Source organism: Passer domesticus, chromosome 7, assembly GCF_036417665.1.
Source record: "Passer domesticus isolate bPasDom1 chromosome 7, bPasDom1.hap1, whole genome shotgun sequence".
NCBI classification, from domain to species: Eukaryota; Metazoa; Chordata; class Aves; order Passeriformes; family Passeridae; genus Passer; species Passer domesticus.
Window position 1 is genome coordinate 2,141,024 of NC_087480.1, and position 17,375 is coordinate 2,158,398.

Here is a 17,375-nt window from a genome sequence, read left to right on the forward strand (position 1 = left end):
CACTGGAGCTAACACTGGATTTATATTGTTCCCATGAAAAAGTAAACAGGAAGAAACCCTGGTCAATAGACAAAAAAGAAGATTCTCTGTATCTACTAAAATTATAGCTGAGTTTTGATAGAGCTAAGCAGTTAATACATTCACTATAAAATCTTAAGTCTCTTTTTTTCGTTGTTTTTATGAGCATATTTTAAATTTTTGTAACAGATATTAATGGTTTAAATAACCCAGTTTTTTGAAATAATTTTGATTTGCAGAGTTCACGAGGAGCTGGGTAGGTATTGACTGCTGGAGGTTGGGATTTTGTGGTAAATCAGATAAGTCCCACAGCAGTAAAGCCCTTCCAGCACAAACACTTTTGTGTGTGGATTTGACTTTCCTTTTGCAAATACTGGTGCATAGTGCTTTGAAATTAACTTTGCACAAATGTGCATGGCAATAAGTTAGTCACTCAAATGCTCATGGAAATCAAACACCCCAAAGGATCTGAGCACGGCCTCAAAGAAGTGCTTTAATAAAATCAGCTGAATATTCAGACAGGCTGTTTTCCCCAAGAAAATGGCTATGCCTTGGACAGAACCTTAACACTGACAATTTTGATAAGTACCTCTGGAACTCTACAGTGATGTCTTTGCCTGGGGGCGGTCATGAATTCAATCACAGCCAGCTTTTGGAGAGATTTTATTTAAAAAAAAAAGGTGATGGAGAATGGCATGGTTTACACCAAGTACAAACATCTCAGATTCTCAGAGCCTGAGTGAACACAATTGCAAAGCCCTTGGAGTCCCTCAGAGGCGCCACTGCACATCTCAGCTCATGGGTGAGGCCAGGAGTTTTCCTTTGGTTCTGATCACATCCCCTTGGAAACCCTTCCTTGGAAACCCTTCCTTTGGCATGCACACCCCTTGTGAAGCCCTGCTGCTTTGCATTCAGCATGGGAGGTGTGGATTAGCTGAATTGGTGCTGCTGTTGCCGTGCTCACGCCTCTGCTCCAGCTGTGCTCTGCAGCCCCTGCATCTCATCACCACAGACACCGCCCAGAAAGTCCTCCTGAAGCCTCTCCCTAAGATGAAAAGAGCTCATCTCTGCAGAATACATGTTTTATTTCTGGTTCCTCTGCTATTTCTTTATATTGAAGGCTTTAAAAAAAATGTTGAAAGTTTTCCTATAGAATTATGAGTTTTGTGATGGTGAAATCTCAGTTCTGCAAATGACATTGGCCCTTGATCAATCCATGATCCCCAACCTGATTTTTGGGAGTTTTGGTTTTGGAAAATCTGAGTTTTGAGCAGTCAGAGTTTCCGCTAAATAACATTCCGTAATGTGACCAAATTACAGCTAGCAGTGACAAAAACATGAGATTTGCCAGGATTACTCTGGGTGTAAAAAATAATCCTTAAGCTATGAAATGACAGAACATGGAGAGCTATTATTTATCCCACAGCTATGGAGTAGATTTTTTTTTTTCTTCATAGATGTCCAGCATTTACAAAATGGTTTCTTTGAAACCCAAAAGTATAGAAAGAATCCAGATGACTTCTCGATGCATACTTGGTCATTAAATATAAGCATAGGTTTGCATTAATGGGATTTCCAATTACAGCTGAAGGTGTCTTTCAAATCCCTTTATAATTAGTAAGTTTAAATTTAGATAAACATGCATTAAACCTTGGAACTACCATCAACAATGTTTTATTTAAGGTCCAGATCTTAAATTAGGGTCTTTTCACTGACAGTAACCATAAGAGATTTTCATTCTCATTTTCATATTTTATTTTCATTTCATTTTCATATTTTATTAGAGTCTACTTTGTCATGCAGCGTCTAGAAACTTCTTCCAAAAAAACTGCCATGTTTTCTGGATAGAACTGTAAGGAATGACAAAAATCTGGAGGTGTTTATTTATATATTTCCTCTATCACCTTCCATTTGTCCCAGGCAGTTGTGTGGGAATGTGAGGACAGGGCTGTGACCCCTCTCTGCTGAACTTGGCAATTATTTTCACTGCTTCTGTGAGTTTTTAAATAGAAAGCTTGTAGGGAACTCCTGTTGTTCAGCCCATGTGCCACTGCTCTGAAACAGCACTTGCACAGATCAGTGAAAACAGGGTTAAAATTTAATCAAAGACATTGTGGGTACAATTTATTCAAAAAACTTTCCAGGTGACACTCAGGATCATGTCCTTTCACAGGAAAACTCCTCTCCAATGTTTGTTATGCAAACTCATGCTTAACATTTTCAGGAGTGACCAACCAATTTGTTCTGGTACAGAAGGTTTTATCCATTATTTTAATTCATCTGTTGCCATCTCAACTAAAACCAAATTAATCCCCTTTTTAAACAGCAGTTGTGGTGTTGGTGTTTATAGATTGCAATTCATAATCATGTATTCATCTGGACTGCATGATCATTTTAAGTCCCTTTCAAATGAAAGAGTCTCTTCTGTTCTACATGAATAGAGCACTGTAGATTTCTGTCCTGAGTCATGAAAACATATTCTTGATGTAATTAAACTGCTTTAAAATACGATAAAAAGTCAGTGACTGCAAATGTTGTACTTGCAATTCAGAGCATTACATGAGAAATGGGTTTTGAAATAGTGTATCTCAGAAAAAATGGCAAATGTGTAAATAATCTTTGAACCAGCTCTGGTGGCTCTTTAATTTCATTTCTTAGCACCTCAGCCATTTAGATTTGACGGTTTTATTTTGGTATTTTTTGGTTGGTTTTTTTTTTTTTTTTTTTTTTTTTTTTTCCTGAGGTGTGTTAGTCAACATGGTAACTCCTGCTATATTATTTTTAAACTGTGCTTCTGAGGATTCTGCCAAAACAGATTACAAATTCAATTTAGATTGTCTGGGCTTTGGGATCTTTTTTTTCTTTTAATGTCAGCCATTGAAGTGCCAATAAGGCCTGACAAATGATGGGGGCTCATACACATTTATGGCTAGAAATGGTTTTACTGCTGAGCTATTAGTACAGATATCAAAGACAGAGATGAAACAAGAGTAGGTACAATCTGTTTATCAGACAGAGACTAGGCATGGAGGCAGAGAAAGTTCTGGCTTTGGGAAGACCTTTGCTTGGAGGAAAGACTAAAAAGAATAGGACATAGAAAATATAAGAGTAAGCTTAGCAAAGAAACAGCAGAGATGAGCTGATCTTACCTGGATTTTACACAAATTTATGTTTATGAATTACTAGACTTTTATTCTTTAATTCCTACTTATGAGGCTGAAACTGTCCTAAAGTCTCTTAAAATAGCTAAGCTTTAGAGATCAGCCATGTGCTCAAATCTGCAAAGAAATATAACTGCTGCTAGAAACGAAGTGTTCATCAACTGTCCAGCAAAATGGTTTTGTGTAATGTTTGGATAGTAAATTTAGACTGATTCTCTGAGGTGAAACAGTAATTTTTCCTCACCTTGCTGTAGAAGCAAGGAGTGCCATAATTCTGTAGAGCAGATAGAAAAGTATTGAAGCAGTTGTGATCACTAATCTGTTTCAGCACTTGAATCCTGGTGGGATGGGGGTTAAATGCAGTACAGAGAGCCCTTCATGCCTGCAAGAAAATGAAAGTATCGTGGTGTCATTCTCATTGCATGCTGCATTTCCCAGCTGTTTTCCACTGGCAGAGCTGCAGCAAGGTGACCTTGACTTGTGAGGTTCTGGTGGTTCTTTTGGCTGGATTCTGATCTCACAGCCAAGGGAGCCCTGCCAGTGCAGCTGACCCAGAAACATAAAGGTCCAAATTCACAAAAAATGCAATCTGAATAACCTTCTCCTGAAAGACTTCAGGGTGCTCTGTGCTGACTTAAAGGCAAATGAGATTATTAGAATGAGGTACTCTATAAATAGCTGTAAAGAGACTGCCTGTACCTACCAAATGTAACATTTCAATGCAGTTATATTTCACAGCTAGTTACTAAATTCCCTCATGAAAAATACAAATTAATAAATGGGCCTAAATACCACACTGCACACGTCAGCAGAATTGTTCATGTGCCCTTTAAGCATACTTTGTTTGGAGGTAAAAAACTGGCTGTGAAAATTTCAGTCATCACAATTTATAGGTTTGGGATAACACTGGGAGAGCTTTCTTGTCTTTTTGGTTATTATTACTGAAGAAAACTGCTACATATTGAATTTTTTTTCTAAAATTTAAAGGACAGAAAGGAAGGGAAATGTTAAGACTGATAATAAGAAACTTCTTGTCACTGTCAAAAACATCAACATAATTTTAATTATCAATACAAGATTATTAAATGTAACAATTTGTTACATATCATATATTTATATTTATATTTATATTTATGTTTATATTTTTATGTTATAACTTTGTTATATATCCAGGGAAAAAATGCAGAAAAATATCATGTCACTATTTTATGTCACCTTACAGTATTTTCCTTAACTATGCAATAATGATTTTCTTATGGGTGTTTTTGGAAATCAGTGCCTCCAATTGACAAAAGTGTCTGTTGAGACAACTAATCTGCTAATAAAACAAAGTGTCTATCAGACATTTATGCCAGAACTGCATACAGCTGAAAATATATAGTTGAGATATTTGAATCATTAGAGAGCTTTCTACAATTAAACAGAAATTCTAAATTTTTTTTGTATTCTCAGCAGAGGTAAATGACTATTAATTATAAACTGTATTTGTTTTATTTGACATAAGCTACTTTCAATGTGAGAACCATTATCATTTTCAGAAAAGGAACTTTGCCACTCCTTCCCAAATTATCATATTTTAAACCATAATTTCCTTAGAACTGCTTAGGCCCGGTGCATTATTCTTGTTGCCAGCATAACCTTTAAGCCCCTAATTCCCAAATTCATTGGATTATAGCCCATTATCTGTCATCAACAGTTCTCAGACTATCGCAGATTCTTATCATAAAACTTTTAATTGAAAATATTCCAACAGGGATAAGATTTGGAGGCCACCTGTGGGATACCCAGTAAGGCGTTGGAAACATAATTTGGTAACTCCAGTGGTAAACTAAGAATCTCACAAATAGGAAGCTATTTGGCTAGCAATGGGCTTGCTTGTAGCTTTGGGGTATTTCTGAAGTGATATGCTAAACTGACTCTCTAAAGCAATTAAATTCACTTCTGAAAAATATTAAGACTCACTCTCCAGCTGTCACAGAATAACCAGAAGGAAACGAGTGCCCTGGGAAAACGAAACTCCTGCCTCTCCTGGGTTCTCCTCAATTATACATTGGTATGTCACAGGCACGACACTTATTGACATTTATGAAGTTTTATGCAAATTTATCTGGTTGGGAGTTGTTTTTTTTTTTTAATAACACTTTGAAAAAGTTCCAATTTATCCAGCTGGATTCCCAGCCCCACCACGTAAATCGCGTACCTCAAATATTTTCTTGGTTTGAGGGTGAATCTGTCAAGCTGCCCTGTGACAAACAACATTTGGTTGAGTTCTTTGCTCTAAATTTGCATCTTATTTCTTGTTTAAAGGAGTGGTTAGGCGAGGTGACAGTGCCTGGAGGGAGGGGACATGTGGGGAAGCAGGAGCGTGGTCTGGGGAGCTGGGCCAGGCAGGAGAGAGGGACAGGGTCACTCCCAGGGGATCTGTGGCTAAACTGTGCAGGGAACAGATTTCCAGGTGTTGGCAGCCTCTGAATAACCTTCTTGAACAGCAGGGATTATTAAAATTTTGATTTATCAGGGATTATTAAGATTTTTGCCACTCTTCAGACAGGTGCACAATAGGCTGGAGCTCACCTGGAGGCAGGGATTTATCTTGGCATTGGCTTTTAACTTGGTTTCATATTTTTGATTGGGGTTACTTAGCTAATTTGAATGTTCTCTACAAGAAAAGACCCCAAATATTTTGAATTATTTTGTGATAAAGCCTAATTTTTGAGTTAAATGTCTTTTAGACTTTTAAAGCGTAATGGCAAGGCAAAGCAACTCTAGAAGAGTGAGTAATTTAGAGTTAAGTTTCTCTGAGTTTTTTCTTCTGAACAAATATCTGTTGACATGATAACAAAGGAAAACTAATTCAAAACTGATTTAAGAATTTGGGCTATAATATTGCATGAAGTCATTAATATATAAAAACATGTAAAGCTGAAAATTTTCAGTAATGTCTATTTTTGTACACGTTTGGGAGTTTGGTTTCTTGTTTAACAGCAAAACAGGAAAACATTGAAAAGTGTAGTGGTGCTCCTGTTTTAATTCTCTTTACCTGGATTAATATAAATAATCAGATTTCAAAATTTCCAATCAGTGATACCCACACAGAGGCTAAGTTGATCTAGAATACCAGTTTCACTTCTTGTACAATTGGGCTCAAAAGCTTAGATTTAGTAATTATTCACTTTTTCTACCTGTAATTTATTTGATGCTTCTAATTCTCATCATGCTAAATATTTCTCTTGCCAGCAGGTACTGTCATACAAGAGGAGCATACTTACAGTATAATAATAGTTTTTTGTAAAGATTTTAGATACAGGTTATATCTAGACACATCTGACAATGAGGTGCTTTTATATGAGATGATACAAACAAATTTTAATGTCATTTTTTTGTCATCTCAGAGGTTGTTAGCTTGGCCGTGCTCTGCTCTTTACACAACTCTTTTTTTGCCATTGGTCGAGATACTCCATCAGAGTTCTTTGTTACACCTGCTTTGCTCCTTCTAATTTGTTTTGCTGTGTTGTGTTTGTGGCTAAACCTGGTGTGAAGAATGAGGAGCTCATGAAGCTCATTATGCTTCATTTGATTTGAAAATTAAATTTTGCAATTTGAGACTTGTAAACACTTTTGAGAAGCATTGCTTCCTGTAATGGAAAACAACACATTCCTACAGTCTAGTTAGGAAATAAATTTGTATCATGAATCTTTAATAAGTCATTCAATATGTTGCACCCTTGGGCTATTGATACACCAGGAATTGTACCTGTATTCTGGAAAAAAATGTGTAATTTGGAAATCTTTTTTTCTTTCCAAGACATGTACCAATCTGAATCTTATTAAGTTGGTAATAAGCCCCAGCTATTCCAGCCTTTTCTTCTTGCACTAAAGCTCCTCAAAGACAGAATGCTTTTTGTCATGTCTGCTTCCCAGCACTAAATCTTGGCACGTTTGTTTCAGCAGAGCTGAAAGGAGAGCACAATTCTATTAAGTGTCACACTTCCCAGTACATAGTGCATATATTTTCAGTGTCCTTTAGGGTTTTTGGTTGAGTCAGTTATTGAATCAGACTTTCAGGAGACCAGACAGTGGACAGGCTCCTGCCCACACACCTTCCAGCTACACATAAAGTATTTATTAGAGGAAGGTGGAGAAGAGAAGAGCAGCTTCTTTTTCCCAAGGTCTCATGTAGAACTTAATATGTGATCTGTGGATAACGAGACAATTTGTGCATAACAACACTTGTGCAGAGCCTGTTAAAAAGATGCCTCATTTTTTGAAAAAAACCCTTTATTTTATGTGTGTGGACATGCAACCCCATTCAAGAATTTTTTAACAATTGGTGTCAATAGATATGAGAAAGTCTTAAGTGAAGCATAATTGTTTCAATACTATATACATATGTATATATAAATGAGAGCTGTTATTTTTCCAGAAGGTTTTAGAAATTTTAGACTTGGAAATTAGATGATTAAATTTCAAAAACTGCTTACCTGGAGTTAGAAGATAAACATCTCATGTTTAAATAGCCTCTGGCTAATTTTTCAGAAACCCAGATTCTTTTTCTTACCTTTCATTTCACCAAACTATTTCTGACTTTAATTTTTTTTCAATTGAAAATAGAGATAGCTGCAATATTCTCCTTTGGTGTTTTTTGAGATTAAAATTCCTCAGGTAGAAATTACTCTTAGAATAACCTCAGTACTTTTTTCTTTATTCCATGGACATTTTTCTTTTCAGAGAGAACCATGAAAACAGATGATATCCTTCCTCTTTACAAGGGCCTCTTAAACTCACAAAGAACTCAGAATTTCCTCCCAGCCAAACAGTACTTAACTCTGTCTTTCCTAGTACAGATTTCTCTTGACCTCTCATCCCTCCCATTGCTTTCCTCCTCGTGTGTCTGGGAACACAATGTCTAAAACTCTGATTTTAGCAGAAATTCTCTGCATGCTGTGCAAATAGGGATCACTTCATATATCTTGCAACTATGAACTCCTGTTTGTAGATCCCAGTGTGATATTTGCCTTCACCAATGTCATGACATTGACTCGTGCTTTGCCCAGACTCAAACACTGCCTGGACTTTTTTCTGAAGAACTTCCATCTGATCTTTGATCCTTTCTTGTATATTTACAAAACTGATTATCCCTGCTCCAGTAGTTCCTTCATACACTGAAATTTGCTTTTAGAAATGCGTGTAGGTGCATGTAAGATTACAAAAGTATGGATGTGGAATTAATGCATATTAGCAGTAGCTCTTGATTAAGACTAGTCACAATGCTAATAAATATTGCTGGGGAGTTTGTGAGTTTTTGTGTCTTGCCCTGAGCTCAGTTAAATGTCTGAAATGCTCCCAGAAGTCAGACTCTGAAGTTGCAATGTCAGGCTGAATTAAGTAATTAAGGGCAGAAGCAGACCCAAGGCTCCTGCTCAAGAAACTTAATTTTGGTTTTATGCTCCATGCAAGAAATTGTTGGGTTTTGCTTGTCATGGGAGGAAGACTGAGTTGGTTCAGCCTGGAGAAGAGAGAGCTCCAGAGAGACCTTAGACCCCCTTCCAGGACCTAAAGGGTCCATGAGAGAGCTGGAGAGGGACTTTGGACAAGGATGAAATGAGAGGGCAGGTTTAATTAGAGATTGGGGAGGAATTCCTGGCTGTGAGGGAGGTGAGGCCCTGGCACAGGATCCCAGAGCAGCTGTGGCTGTCCCTGGATCCCTGGCAGTGCCCAAGGCCAGGCTGGACAGGGCTTGGAGCAGCCTGGGACAGTGGAAGGTGTCCCTGCCATGGCAGGGGATGGGAACAAGGTGATCCTCAAAGTCCTTCAACCCAAACAAATCAACAATTCAAAGTTTAGCTTTAATTTTGCAGCAGGTTCAGTTCACATTAAAAAAAAAAAATACAATTGCATGTGTGCAATCTGAGTTTTGAGTGACCAAGTGAGCAGGGAGCACAGACAAGGCACAAACTGCATTTGGAGAGCCCTGGTGTGGGGAAGATGGGCTGGGCAATCCAAAAGGCTCCACACAGCAGCTCTGTCTTTGCTAATAAGCTGAAACCTTCCCCTGGCAGTGAATGCTGGTATTGAGTCACATTAGCTCATGCAGCTATTCACCATGTAAAAGGGGGGTTACCATGGCAACCTGCTGCCTAAAACTGCCATCCCTGCCAGCCCCACAGGCCTGGCTGGAGCTCAGGATCTGCTCTGCTCCCATGGAGATGGGTCACACACCTGGCAGGGGACAGCCCAGCACAGGCACCTGCTCTGGCTGCAGCCAGTGAGATCTCTTCTCTGGGAGGTGGAACCCACAACCTGCCCTGCCTCTTCCTGGAAAACTCCACCCACACATTTACTTTTTGGAGGATTATTTTCTTTTACGTTGCAATTAAGGCAAATGATAATTTGGGACAATTAACTGTGACCTTTGGTGTTTTGTAATGAGATAACTCTTAATAGGTGTTGTTATTTTCTAGTGGGGAATAAATTATTTTGTGATTACATTAATTTCTTCATTATATTCCTTGCATATGTTTTGTATTAGTTAGCTATCAGTCTTCTTCTTTTGTAATTTCTCTTTGTTTTTGATGGCAATAACAGAAATCTGTTTTCCTTATTTTCACTAGTAATTTAATTTTTTGGCATATTTGAGGCAGGCTCAGCAGACTGCATTTGTAGTTGAATATCACACAAAAAGCTCTGGAATGGTTAAAATCAGAGCAATGCTGTTAAAGCACAAATGCTACATCATTCACACCTTGCTGCTTAAGAGGAGCAGTGTTTGTAGAAAGGCTTAATGCTCAGAGCTAGAGTAGCACCAAATAGAAAATGCAGCAGGCACCCAAAGCACCTGATGAATTGGTACAGGGCTTACCTTCATGATTCTCATTTTTCTTTCCTGTGCACCTCCAGCCTTTGCTGTGCAGACAGAGCCTTCCTGTGTTTCTCATTGCATTTGCTGTACAACCTGGGGCTTGTTTCATTTCCCACCCAGCTGAGAAGTTTTCTTGTTAACTCCCACACAGGCAAAGCTGCCCTGGTGTGCAGAGTCACTCCTGTGCCTCTCCTCACTTGAGCTCAGCTCTTCAAACTCTCACTGGCCACCTCAGTGGGTTTGAAGTTTCAACAATCCCTTTAAGCATTTTGGTAAAACAGGCCTAGAAAAGCCTTCCTCTGCTGGTTCTTTGCATTTGTCAAGTTTATTTTAGAGTGGATGTATTCCTTGCTTTCTTCTCTGCTCCTCCTCTCCCTCTCCCACAAGAAGGCTGCTTCAGCATCTCACCCCTTTGGGAGTTATAAACCAGTTTCTTGTTTGTAGCCTAAATTTCTTTGCTTTAACGCTGATGTGACAACACTCTCAGAAGCTTTAACAGCATTTTTTTTCCTTCTCCCCAGTGGTTGCTATCACTAAAGCATTTGTAAATTACAGTTGTTCAGTCAATAAATTAACTTTATTGTGTATTTAAGCTTATGCTTAAAGTAATTCTAGAACCCAGAATGCCAACAAATTTTGCCTTGATTTCTCAGCAAAAAAATGAGGTTGAGTCCTGAATCTCTGGTGAAACAAGAGTGTGTTTGGAGCCTCATGTTTAGGCACATTCCCCTGAGACAGGAGAGATAAACTGCTCATTAGAGATCCTGAATAAAGCACCACCACTCCTTCCATCCCTCCTTCTGCACCCCAGGACTATTTCCAGCCTTTAGAAAAGATCCAAGACTCCAAGCAGAGTCAAGTCAGAGGACTAAAGCATCTAAGAAAAACTTCAAGAAGCTGCCTATGGAAAACTGTGACTCCTATGATTGGACACCATTAATGAGTATTGATAAATAATTACCGTTTCTTATTAGCAGCATTTAATTATCCTTAAAAAACCCACAAAGCTCTCTCAGTGAACAAAAGTTGAGAACATGATTTCAGAGAAAACTCAAAACACATGAACAAAACTTACTATTTTTCTGTTGAATCATGCAAAAAAAAAGTAATAATTCTTAATAACATGCTAAATCCTAAATTTCATAGATCTAAGAAATATAAATTTTAGTTTGCAAATGTCTTCAGCAACATTAAGAAAACAACTTATTATACATTATTATAGTTATAAAAGACTCTCTGAAAAAGTATTTTAGACCTTAAAGTTCAGTGCAACCTATAGTAGAAAGTGCCTTGCCTTAGCTGCTGTTGCAGTGTTTTTTGAATTTGGGTAGAGGACTGGAATATTCTGATGTGCAGCATGAAGCTGAACATGGCTAAAGGCTGAATGATGACAAATGCCTCTGGAAATGTTTAGAGAGAGCCATCTCTTTCACAAGGACACTTGGAACAAAACAGCTTTGAAAAGAAAAAAGATAAACTTTAGAACACTCCGTTTTTATTGAGAGAAAATGGAGTGTGGTTTACACAGAAAAATTCTCATTTAGTAAAAGGATCAAATGTTTAAAGAGATGTATTTCTTTATCAGCAAGGCAAGTTCTAATAGATTCATCTAAAACAAGGGAAATTTTTCAAAAAAAGCCATTTTTTTCAATCCCTTGAATGCAAAACTAGCCAGTTTTCCCTTTATTTTCAATGAGACTTAGTAGATATTTGGCACTGTTAACATTAAAAGCAAAAGGATGACTTTTTCAATTCAGGAATCCAGTCTTCCTCTCAGATAAGAAAAGGTTTAGAAGGAATATTTCTCTAGAACCTCAAAAATATTAAATTCTGAATTTTTCAGCTATATGTACAGCTGTTTTCTGAACTGCTGCATTCTGTAAAGAAACATATTTTAAAATTGGACTCAGGTGTGTTAGACACAGATCTGCCAGCTTTAGATAAGGATCATTCAAATGATGATGGTCACAATTTAATTGTTCTTTTGGCACAGCAGGGAGGGAGCAGGGAGGGAGGAGCTGCATCTTTGTGGGATTCCCTTCATGAAGGGCAGCACAGAGATGAAAGCACACTGATGTATTTGCATTAAAAATACATTTACCAAACCATGGGAAAGGAGCAGGTAAAGAATATCTGAGTGCTTTCCCAGCCTGATATTCATATTTCCAACTGAAATCTCCAGCATCTGATTAAATAGCACCACTGATTCCATTAAATACGTGTGTGGAATGAACACACATTCTTAACATTAGGTTCAAGAAGTAATTTTAATTAGAAAGAAGGCTCATTTTTGGGTACAGCACAGAAAATTTTGTTTTTCTTTCTTTTGTTCTCTCTTTTAATTGGACATGGTTTCTATGAAAGTTATTAGCTGTTATGATATGTGCAATTTTGGAAAAAGAAAATGCATCATCCCATGAGTAAAGATAGCCTATCTAAAAGCACGAGGCTTATTGTAACTTTTGAATGCTCTTCATGAGAAAGAACCCCTTTATAAAGAGTATTATTTATTAAATTATTGATAAATTATACTTACTATTACTTTTTCACATTAGTAAAAATAGCACTGTAATATTACTTATTTACATCAAATATCACATCACTCTAAGCTGACATTTTCATATGCTACTCATAAATCTGAATTTGCTTTGTAATAACAAAAGAAGTATCTGAGAGTGGTGGGTTTTTTTCTTACTGATAAATGTATATAAAATATATTTAAAACTGTGTGCAACAAACTTTTCCCAGAACTTGAACCATGCAGTTTAAGTGACTGGATTGTATAAAGATGGGAGTAGGGTTTTGTCTCTTGGTCACTGGGATTTGTTGGTTTTGCCACTGGCATTTTCAGTTAAACATTGGAGAGAACACAAGGAGTGAAGCAGGGAGGCATAAGAGTGTTCAGTGAGGAAAACTAAAAGGGAAAAACAAAATAGACACAGGAGGCAAATGTTAAGATATGTGTTCCTCCTTTCTGTCCACCTTTAATTGTATTAACAGCAAGGTTTTGGCAGCAATCTTTTCATTTCCCCCCATTAAAAAGTAATGAAGTTTATTCTGTACTCTGCTTTATTAGTTTTACATGGGGGTGACTTTAATATGGCTTTTGAAATCAGAAATCCCAGTTCAATATGGATCTCACAGAGCACAGTCTGCATCCACCTTGAGTGAAATCCTGACCCAGTGAAATCAATGGCAAAATTCCCATTGACTTCAAAGGAGCTTGGATTTCACACCCAATCTCCTCTTCCTTTTTTCTGCAGCCTCTCTGCTCTTGCTAAATGGGATTGCTTTTCCCAGATGGACCTCTTAATGCTATGCACAATGATCATTTCCACTTGCTGTAATAAAATGCTGCAAGTCTTCTAAGGGAAATTCTGTCTTTTCTTCTTTCTTTCTTTTTAGCACAGTCCTGATGTCCTCCAGAGTAAGGCTTGAGTGCCATCCCCTGATCTCTTAGCAGTGTTTTGTCTTATGTATTTTACTCACAATTTAAGAAGGCATGGTTTTCAGAAGTTCACGTGTTAAAAATCATTTGGCTCTATATCACAGGAGCACAAGTTTTTTTATGAGGACTCTGTTCCACAATGAATATTTATATTTACCCACAATTAATTACACAAACAGCTAAACTGCAATGTGGTTATAATTTCCACCTTACCCATGACCTCAGCTCTGCTAGGTTTTAATCACATCATCTCCTTAACACTTTAAGAAATAAACTAGAATATTTTATGTTTATATATTTGAAGCAGCTGACCACTTGTGTTATTTTTGGAATTCCACTTGTGTTATGTTTGGCATTCCATTTAAAAGCTGAACTCCCCATTCCTGATTAAGCTTTTTCTGTGAAGACCACCACCTCATTTACCAGTGTGGTTGTTCCTTAATCAACAGATAGAAGGCTCTATTTACTGCATGTCTAATGTTTCATCTGACTGTTACACCTTGTCCCTAGATATTGTAAATATCTTTAAGAATTAGGCCTTTCCTTAAAACTAGCTCCTAAATAAGGCTAGGCCATTTATTAGAAAAGTCGGAACAAAGTACAGACATTCTTTGTGCAGTGGTTGCTGAGTGTTTATAGTTTTTATCTTCTGTAAATATGATAAAACATTTTATAACTTGTTTACATGATGGGTTATATTTGTGATTATATATTGATTATAGAGAAAAGAAGCACAGACTGAGCCCTCAAATGTCTGGAAGTTTTTTATGTCCTCTAACACAAGAGATTTCCATGGGTTTGAATTGCTCACTCTTCTTCATCCAAGGCTGGTAAGTCTCAAACTTTCCCTTTTGAGCTGAGCTTTTTTGGCACCTGAAATGCACACACTAAATAGCTGAAGAGAACATGTGGGTAACTCAGCAATTTGGATGCATTTATGGATGACTGACTTTGCCTGTAATAGGAGGAGGTGCTGAACCCTATTATGGAAAACTTGCTGACTGCTCTATGGGCACGAAGCCCTGAATCAGCTGCTGACCAGGGTCCCAAATTCATCTCCCTGGGATGCTGCCCTCTGTTAAACTTCCTTGGGAAAAAACAATTTTTTGTACCTCTGATAGCAGTAAGTTGATTTCTTTTGGATCTGCTTGGCCCCAAGTCATAGACACACCTAGAACAATACCTGGCGGTTGGGTAAGGCTTTCTGACACCACCAGGCTTGTTTTTCATTTCAAGAATTCTCTTTAATTAAACAAAAAATGCAAGTCCCCTGCTAAGTTAAGTGAAGTGAAGGAGTACTGTGTACTCCTTCAGCATAATTTTTGCATTTTTTCTTGTTTTTAGTTTGAAATTCTACCCAGTTTAAGGGATAGCAGCTATGTACCTACCATAATTGGTCAATAATTATGATTCCACTGTAATAATTTGCTAAGTAATGAGTGGAACACTTTACAGGTTGAAAGTAGTTGAAAGAATTCATCCATTTCTGGAAATATCTGCTCCTGTGCAATGGGAATTGTTTTGGTAGTAGGACGAAGTTTTGTGGAGCTGCTCGGAATTACTGCAGAACTGCAGCCAGTAATAACAGCAGAAAAGGAGTCTAAAATATTATATTTTAAATATATTATGATTGTCATTTAGAGCAAACCAAAGTGAAATTACGCTGTTGAATATTTATCAGATTTATCGTTGTACATTTTGTTTGCTGAGGGGTTTTTCAGATAGTTTGCTATTCCAAAACCACAAGTAATTTTGTTAGAAATACAAGATTCTTAAATACCTTCATAATAAATTCCATCAAAGGTTGCTTTCTGATATAATTATGTATACAGTTTTATGGTTCTGTATTCACTGGTGTCTCTCTTTAAAGTTAAATTACATGTTCTTAGCTGTAAGAAGTCACACCAGGAAAAAATCTTAGGTAAGAACAAAAACGTAGCGATTTACAATCTCACAAGGAACTCCCCTAAAGTGTATCTGGCACAATGATTAAAGGTAATGCTTTTGTAGTTCATAAAATTTCACTATTACACAATAAAAGATCCTAAAATTAGATACAAGAGTTTCTAGGAACTCAGACTAGCTAGATTTAACTAGAATGCAATTTATTTCTATTATGTGTGGAGGGAAATGTTAAAGAACTTGACCTTCCACTATGTAGCATGAAAGCATTTACAACTCCATTAAATTGAGGATATATGTTTCAAATAGTCTGTGTCTTCCTCTGAGACATTTAATTTTGCCAGCATTTACTTTAGTTGGAAATGAAAGGAATTCTCTCAGTAAACTGGAAACACAAGTTAATGTGTCAGGATTATGGAACATCATGTTTTCTGATTTTTGAGAAGGATTGTAGTTAGAAAGTGTTATGATAAAAAACGTTCTTATTCACAGTTATGTGCTTCCATTTTGAAAATCTTTTTGCAGATTTATTGCTAATAAATAAAAATTAGTCACTATTTTATCAGCTTATCAGTGTTCTGAGGTTTGACTTTTTTTCTTTTGAAATAGAGGAAATCTGCCATTAGGAACCATTTACCCTTTGAGTTTGTTATTAGTTTTAAGTAGTAAATAAAAAAAGAAATTGCAATTTACATTTATGGTGCTGTAAGAATATTGGAGTAAATTAATGAAAAATACAGGTTCCATGGTAATTTTTTTTCTTTTCCTGCAAACATAGTAAAGTATAGGGACAAATAAATAATTAAACTGTATAATCAAATTCAGATTAGTTTCAGGTACTAGTGCACTGCTGTTAGGTGAGAAAATAGTTTTCTAAAGGACAGGATGGCACAATTTAAAATCAAAGTCCTGTCAGTCACATTTGCTTATGATCTGGCAGGAAAATGGCAGCTGCCACAACATCAGCCAGAAACTCTTTGATGTTTCGTGGGAAACTGTTTTGCCATTAAAAGTTGCATTGATTTCTCAAGCTCACATTAACGTTGCAATTTGGATTCTGTCATGGTGAGGGAATTATGCACAGGCCCAACAATGGCTGGGAGGATTACAGAGCCACGTGGAGAGGAGGAGCCCTTTAACGAGCTCCATGGCCAAACCTGATAATGCTCAAGAACATTTCCCTCTTGGCCACCCTCTAATCCTCTTCCAGGGCTGACTCCAGCCAAACCCAAGAGCTCCAATCCCTGCCCACAGGGAAGGCATTTTCCATTTCACTGTCTCCACCAGAAAAGAAAGATGAAGAGGAAGGGAGGAATCGGGAAAACAAGGAGGCCAAATGATTTCAAAGGTCAAACAGAAAGAGAATGTCAAGGGCCCTCCTGTGAAGCTTTTGAAGTTAATCAGAGGGTTGGTTTGATACCTGCCAGCAGTTCCCCTGACATTTAGGTGGGCCTTTGGCTTATATCAAGTGAGTGAGCTCTGGTTTGTTTTATAGCTCTCCATATGTTTGTGTTCTTAACACATTTTGAAGAGTCATTAATGAGTCTCTTTGTCTTTCAGCAGTCAGTCAAATCATGGTTTGTTTGTTTTTTTTTTTAAGGGTTAAAAAGTGACTTTTCACATACACAAATGCAGCATCTATATAACAGGCCAGGTAAGACAGCTTAAAAATCTTTGGGAAGGTAGTAAGGTTTATCCATACCTGGAGTTCAGATTTCTAATGAGCAGTCACACAAGTTACAAAGTACATTTTAATTTAAAAATATTTGCTTATTACTCTCTTCAATTTGAAAATAAAGTTACTGTGTGGACAAACTGAGATGCAGTGTGTCAAAATGGTGACACTGAATGACAGATCCATGAGGAAAGGGCAAAATTTCCTGTATTTTAATGATTTCTTTAGGTTTGAATCTGGAACCTGCTAGGAAAGCTTTGAATTTAGATGATGGATAAATCCTTGTTAAGGAGGCCAAAAGGAAGTCAGAAC

General features: G+C 37.2%; 1 long non-coding RNA gene across 7 annotated transcripts in view; it reads left to right on the forward strand.

Moving 5' to 3' along the window:
* LOC135304079 (uncharacterized) overlaps window positions 1–14,316 on the forward strand; it is a 39,421-nt gene extending 25,105 nt beyond the window's left edge. For 3 of the 7 annotated variants that reach the window (XR_010365509.1, XR_010365510.1, XR_010365508.1), the window contains one exon: window positions 258–896. This is a non-coding gene — a long non-coding RNA (uncharacterized LOC135304079). Of the gene's footprint in view, window positions 1–257; window positions 897–5,148; window positions 5,233–14,208 lie in introns of those variants that run through there. The other 4 variants (XR_010365513.1, XR_010365514.1, XR_010365512.1 and 1 more) reach the window with 2 other exon arrangements.
* Window positions 14,317–17,375: the final 3,059 nt, after the last annotated feature.